The sequence below is a fragment of the Varanus komodoensis genome, unplaced genomic scaffold, assembly GCF_004798865.1.
Source record: "Varanus komodoensis strain SLA01 unplaced genomic scaffold, ASM479886v1 scaffold67, whole genome shotgun sequence".
Taxonomy (NCBI): domain Eukaryota; kingdom Metazoa; phylum Chordata; class Lepidosauria; order Squamata; family Varanidae; genus Varanus; species Varanus komodoensis.
The window spans coordinates 316,698-323,806 of record NW_025336308.1 but is presented as its reverse complement, the minus strand read 5'-3'; the positions used below and the strand labels follow the sequence as shown (position 1 = coordinate 323,806).

General features: G+C 46.8%; 1 long non-coding RNA gene across 1 annotated transcript; it reads left to right on the top strand.

The window, feature by feature from the left end:
• The first annotated feature begins 855 nt into the window (after positions 1–855).
• LOC123033759 lies at positions 856–6,468 on the top strand. Its single transcript, XR_006416634.1, has 3 exons — positions 856–865; positions 2,548–2,553; positions 6,331–6,468. It is a non-coding gene; the product is annotated as an uncharacterized LOC123033759 (long non-coding RNA).
• The last annotated feature ends 641 nt before the right edge of the window (positions 6,469–7,109 follow it).

Genomic DNA, 7,109 nt, shown 5'->3' with positions numbered 1-7,109 from the left:
TACAGGCAATGCAAAACTTGCTTTAGTGTCTGGAAAACAAAACATGAAATGCATTATGTATAACGTAACGCATACAGATTGTCCTCTTTGGTATATTTAAGAAATTTAAATCTATAAAAGCTTTCCTTGTTTTCGAGCCATAACTACAAATAGGTCCAATGTTAGAGATCGAGCGGCAAGATGCTGTTCCCTGTGGTATCTAAGCATCTATTTGCTTTTGCCAGTTTGGAAAACTGTGTCTGTGGAGGGGAGTAGGAAACAGAATCCATCAACATGGTAGTAAATACAAGGAAGATTTCATTACCTGGGTTTAGCAGCTGTTGGCAAACTCCATATCATGGGCAAAGAACCCCTTTTAAAAGAGCAGAACCTCAGCAAAGGAAGACCTCGATAATGGAAGAAAGAAGCGGCCATACACAGGGTTGTTCCATTGTGCTGTGTTGCCACCTAACCCTTCAATGAGCGATGGGAATGAGGGCTTTGCATTTATATCCCACTTTTCCTCCTCTTGCAAGGAACCCAAGATGCCTTACAAGTTCCCACTCCTCTGCATTGTACCCTCAGAACAACAACCCTGTGAGGTCAGTTAGGCGGAGAGTCGGTGAAATTCATCTCTAAATGCATGCAAGATATTTATGGATGCATACTTTAAGAAAACTTATATTTCAAATATGTAAGAAAATGCATTTTTAATCTGCATTTTTGTGCAGATTTTTCCCTTTAAATCTCAAATTAAAGGAATTGCTTCCTTATTTCCCATCTCCCACTACTGCTAGCTTGGGGAATCATTGCATGACGGTACAGGGAGGGGTATGTGAGGTCAGACAAGAATAGGATTCAAATAAGCAAGTGAATAAATAAGTCTGTGACAATTATATTAAATATATGCAAAATAAGCACAAAGCACACACAATTGATCATAATGCACACATTATAGCACTAATTAGTTAAATAACCATTAACTAATGGATTATCTATTAATTAACTAATGGTTAATTAGTAGCAGGATGGAGAACCATTATCACAATTTGAACCTGATGCCATAGGCAAATATCTGTAAATTTACATTACTAGAAGGGTTTCTCTCCCTCCCCTTTTTAGAGGGGAATCACAAATCAAAACCTTAACTATGTTTACTCAGAATCATTGATTCCCATTGAATTTACTTCCAGGTAAGGATGCTTAAGTTTAAGGTGGCTGCCAGCAAAATGCAAAGAGCAGTCTAGAGAAAAAGCCTGCAATTTGAACGTGACGCAAGAATCAGCCAATTTGATCCATTTCCATCATTCATTTGGATTACAAACTTTCCATTGGACAGAAATTTGATTCTTGATGAACGCTTGCTCTGCATTCGCAGCTCTCTGTAAAAAGTAGCTTCTTAAAGAACTGGCTGGGAGGGAGGGGGAGAGAAAGTGGGAAAGAGAGATTTAAAATACATAAGTAAATGAATCCACAGATTGGGAAAATAATTTGTCTTCTATCCCTGCTTCCAAACTTATTTTAAAACCGATTGGGCTATTAACTTTAGCTGCATTTTGGGCAACTGCGCTCCTACCTTTGAATGCATGGGGAGAGACAGCATGGTTAATTTGGACTTATTTGCTATGCGATTTCGAAGCTCTTAGAAGTCCATGGACTCCCTGTGGAGCTTAGAACATCTACTATGCTGATCTTCAAGGACATTATGCAATCCATAGGGGGTCGGCCAGAGTTTGTTTTTTTTTAATGTGTGAAGTAGAACAGTCAAGTTAGAGAACATTACGGGCACCGCTGTCCTTCAGGAAGCAAGTTTAGGTTAAACAACTCGCATTGCCTCGATATACGGAGAGGTCCCCACGGGTGGTTTGGGAATATAGGTATCTCTTTACTGCCAGGACAAGCCACTGTGACCCTTGCGTTGTTCTGGCCTACAGCTCTCATGATCCCCTCATCATAGTCTGTCAAGCAGGGCTGATGGGAGGTGTAGGCCAGAACATCTGAAGGCCATAAGATTCCAGTCCTCATGGCTGATTTAAAGAGGCACATAGGTAACTGACTTACGCTGAGTCAAACCACTGACCTATTTAGTATTTGCTACTTTGGTCTTCCCAACTGGTTGCCCTCCATTGTGGGTGCAGCTCCCAGCATTCCTGAGCATTGGCCATGCTGACTGGGGCTGATGGGAGATGAAATACCAAGCAACTGGAAGGCTCCAGGCTGAGTTGAATCTGGGTTCTTCTGCACACAGGACCAGGTGCTCCACCTCCAAGCTACTGCCTTCTCCACAGCCAGAAATATTGTTGTCGTTGCACTTATAACACACTTGTTTTCCTCTTTCCAAGGGCAGCTTACGTAACTCCAGTTTATTCTCGCAACAACCCTGTGAGGTTGGGCTGAGCATCCTTCACTGGGGCAAAGCCACCCAGCGAGCTGCAGTGTGTGGGAGCTTAAGCCCTGACTCCTGGGTTCCCAGTCCAACCTGAAGCACCCCACATCGACCGATGGAAAAAGGAAAAGCAAGTTCGGAAGACGGGGGGTAAAACAGCCCTTGTTCCGCTTGCCATGAAGTCATATGTACTTATCTCCCCAACCTTCCGTGGCAGCTGCTTAAAGAGCCAACAAACAAACCTGCTTGGAGATCTTTATACTTTTAGTTGTATAGACAACGTTTGGACTGGCCTGGAAATAGTTAACCTGCTGGGCTTGGTTTTGGTGGGGGCAGTGGGCTGAGTGGGCCCCCAAAAGGTGGGGAGAGAGCTGCCTGTAGCCTGCTCCGTGGGTGGGGACCACCCTGGCAGATGCTCTCGTGAAGCATCCGTTCCGTTTGCGGAGCACAGCTCCTCACTGTGGCGGGGAAGCTCCCACCAACCCGACTTTCCTCTGGACGAAACCGGAATTCCTGTGAAGTGGGAGCTGCCTTAAATGTCACACCTCGGAAGGAAATGCCCATGTGGAATGAATTTGTATGGAGGAGGAAGATCACTATTTATGGATCTGCCCTTTATCATTTAAGATTAGAGAGGGAAAAATGGCAAAAACCCTTGGATCTGAAGGTTAATATACTGAGCAATTTAAGATAAGACAATATGGCTCTTCTCTTTGTACTCTTTGATAAACTCACTGGGGAGATCAATGTACACCAAGGCTGAAAGGAAGGGGAAAGACCAAAGAATTGCAATTTGCTCTAAATTGCAGCACAAGCAAGTCTGGATGGGGCTTGCAGCCTGGGGGAAAATAGCCTTAAGGGCAAACGATTGTACAAACTCTGGACATTTGTTTGCATCCTCGCAGAAGAATGGAGGCTCAAGGCCAGATGATGTCCATTGCTAATGCCCTTTGATCTAATGACTGTTGAAGGGGTGGCTTCCGGAGCAGCAACGATTCTTTGTTCCTCAGGCAAGGAACCCAAGGTGGTTCATCCTGTCCTTCCCCCCTCCGTGTTATTTTCACAACAACCCTGTGAGGGAGTTTAGGCTGAGTGGGACTAGAACACGAAACATCTCCCATGCTTCAGTCCAGCACACAATCCAGTCTACCACTGGAAACATGGTTTAGTATTAAGTTGCTGAAAGAGGGACAGGGTTGTCCTCTCCTGACTACTGCTAGGGATGAATCTCGGGCAAGAAACAGGTAGCGAGGCGCAGGTTTCGACTAATCTGCTCCTTGCAAGCTTCAGGGATTGTCCCCTCATGGCCGGAATCTGCATTTTTATTTTTCCCCATTCAGAAAATGTGCATAGAGAGTGTGCTCATCTTTCATTAATTTTTAAGGCCTGGTTTTTATTCTTTTAACTGCTTTATTGTTTTACTGCTCACTGCTCCAGAATCTGCCCAGATATGGAGTGGTAAATAAATAACCGGTTGTGTGAGCGTGCTTAAATGGCGTATATATTAGCTTAATTTTGGTACCTTGTGTATTTTTGCATGGGGAGTCTGCATACAATCCCAGAAAGTGAAAACAAAGCAAAAATCAGTCCACACGGCCAGAGAAAATGCTGGGTTGTTGCCAACTATGCAGATTAGCATGAGAACCTGACGCCAGGTGGATGCATTTTGGATTCCTGCTGCACTCCTGGCTTGTGGGAGGGATGGCTGCTGAATTAAGGGAACTGCCCAGGACTAGGAGTAGGAGCTAAGCCGAAGGAGATGGTGAACCAGCAACCACCAGGCCGTGAAGGAGAGGGTTTCCAGGCTGGGCTTGGTGCCCCACTGCTCCTCAGGAGCATCCGTGGGGCCTTGGGTTGGGATACTGTGTATGAGCTTCCTGCAGCTGAGTGGGGCTTGGAGATGGAAAGCCTTGTTTTGCCAGATGTGCATGGAAACATCAGCGCTGGGAGTCAGCTTTTGGGGTACTCGGGAATATTGGATTGGATACTCAGGAATATTTATTTCAATGCATTTAAATTAAATTCCAGATATCCCACTGATTCTCTGAAGACTTCTCAAGGCGTTCTTCCGCCTTGGAGGACACTCTGGGTTTGCTGCCTTCCTGGGTGGCACTCTGAGTGCTTGAGGGGGCCTGCTGCTTCCCCTTGGCCCCCGTAGATACTAGGGCTGCTGGTGTGGTCCTCTCCGAGAAGAAAGCCTTCTCCAGACGCGATTGTGAGCAGACAGGGAAGCAAGATGGAGATAAGATGGGCAGTTTTCAGAAACTGGGATTTCTGCAAGTAAGTGTTGAAAAGAGAAGAAAGCCAAGAATTCATGATGGCTTTATCGGGAAAAGTGGAGGGGGCTACATTTCACTGCATTCAGACAACCTGACAGGTATTGCAAGCTTGCAACTGGCAGAATTGTTCATTTACTCTGGAATACCTTGCAAAGAGATGGAGAAGCATCTGTATTCTGGTGCCATTCAAATTCTGTACAGACTCTTTTCCCCCCGAGGAGGAGCATTTCTGCTGGAACTATCTTGGGAAATTTGGAAATCCATAAACCTGCCTTGCACCATTGATCTGGCCTTCTTTTCATTGCATGTGTGGCACGGCCCCCTTCGCTGGTGGGAGTCGGGCCATGCTGGAGGGTTTCCTCCCATCCATCAGCCACACGCCCAGAGTGCAAGAGAAATATGCAGCCTGCACAACACACCTGTCACAGCATCCCTTGACTGGCTCAAAAACGAGGTGGTCTGTCAGGTCAACCAAACAACAGGGAACAGAAGGCAGGGACAATGCCAGAGCCAGGAACGATTTCTGTCTGACACGGACAAGGACTGTCCTTAAATGTGGTGGCATTTCTTCTTGTTCTCTTTCCTGGACTTGTTAGCCAGGAGCTGCTCAGGGCAGCAGCCAGAAACCAGCTTCTTTCATGATTGCTGGTCCCGGATCCAACAATCGCTGGTCCAGGATCTTTTCTGCAGAAGCAGAAAAGGTTAAAATGGATAAATTCAGTGGTGCAGCACTTCCCCGTTTAAGGAAGGCCCTCCGTTCAATCCCCAGCCAGGGCAGAAAAGCCACTGCCAATTGGAATGGACACTACGGTCTCTGACTGAGCGAGCGGGTTCACAAATGACGTTAGCCCACCCTGGCAAAAAGCCACAGCTGGTTGGTTGTTGCACAAACAAGCCACGGTGCTTCTGACCGACAAGTGGACTCACCGTGGTTTGTTGTGCTTCTTCTTCTAGGGCCCTCCAACCACTATCTCAGGTGACCTGGCAGGTGAAGCCACCTTGCCTGCTCCGCTCGCCATCACCATGGGTCCTGTTTGGGTTCCGCTGCTCCTTCTGTGACACCTCTTTCCCCCTGGGATAGAAACGGCACTCTTGAAATTGGCAGCCAGTGGTAGCACCCCTAAAGCAGGGGTGTCCATCCTGCAGCCCACGAGCCCCACATGGCCCAGGATGGCTATAAATGGAGCCCAACCTAAATCATAGTAAAGGTAAAGGTTTCCCCTTGACGTGAAGTCCAGTCATGCCTGACTCTAGGGGGCACTGCTCATCTCCGTTTCCTGGCCGAGGGAGCCAGCGCTTGTCCGCAGATGGTCTCCGTGGCCACGTGGCCGGCATGGCTAGACACCGAGGTGCACGGAACGCTGTGACCTGCCCACCGAAGTGGTACCTTTTCATCTACTTGCATTTGCACGCTTTGAACTGCAAGGTTGGCAGGAGCTGGGACGGAGCAACGGGAGCTCACCCCATTGTGCAGATTCGAACCGGCAACCTTTCGATCAACCAGCCCAGCAGCACAGCGGTTTAAACCACTGCGCCACCTGCAGTCCCAGCTAAATCATAAACTTACTTAAAACACTGAGATATTTTTTGCAATTTCTTTTGTTAACTCGATTGCACAGTTCTCGAGCATGAACTTTGTAGACGCCAACGTCGTGTCACAATGCCACGTAAAATAAATGGACGCAGGCTCTCACTATTTGTATGCAGGGTGGGGGCAAATATCATGAAAATTATGCACAGACCTTTTTGGCTTTGCTCATCAGCTTTTGTTAGTGTTGCTATATTTAATGTGTGCCCCAGGACAATTTTTCTTCTTCCAATGTGAGCCAGTGAAGCCAAAAGGATGGACACTCAGCCCTAAAGTGTCACATTGGAAGGGCTGTCAGTGGCTTGCCACCTCTTTGAACTGTGTCTTTGTGCTCCAAATATGAATATCTTTTTTTTTCATATACAGATAGGAAGACTTGCAGGTTAACATCCTGGCAGCTCCATTCTGAACCAACTGAGGTATCCAGACTGTCTTCAAGGGCAGCCCTACATAGAGCGCATTCCAGTAATCCAACTGGGAAGTTACCAGAGCATGGGTCACCATTACAAGGCAACGCTCATCCGTTTTCAAGGCAGGGTTCGGTAGGGAAAGTATAATTGTCTACATAAAGACATTTATACTTGCCATCTCCTGGCCAAGGTGGCCCGGAAACAGTGCAGGCTATTAGGCAGAGACCCTCTCCGTTATAATTTCCACATCATGTTAGCACATCTCTGCTCTGGAATCTGCCCCAAAATGGAGCAGTGTCCCAAATGCAGCAGATAAAAACCTCTTATGACCAGGGACTGTGCATGGTACATCTTGGGCGGGCATTGCTGAACCAACTGGGAACATCAGCAAGGGACAAACAACAAGTATGAATAAATAAAAGCAGCAACCAAACTTGCAAAGTAGTATTATGCCCCCATTCAGGTGG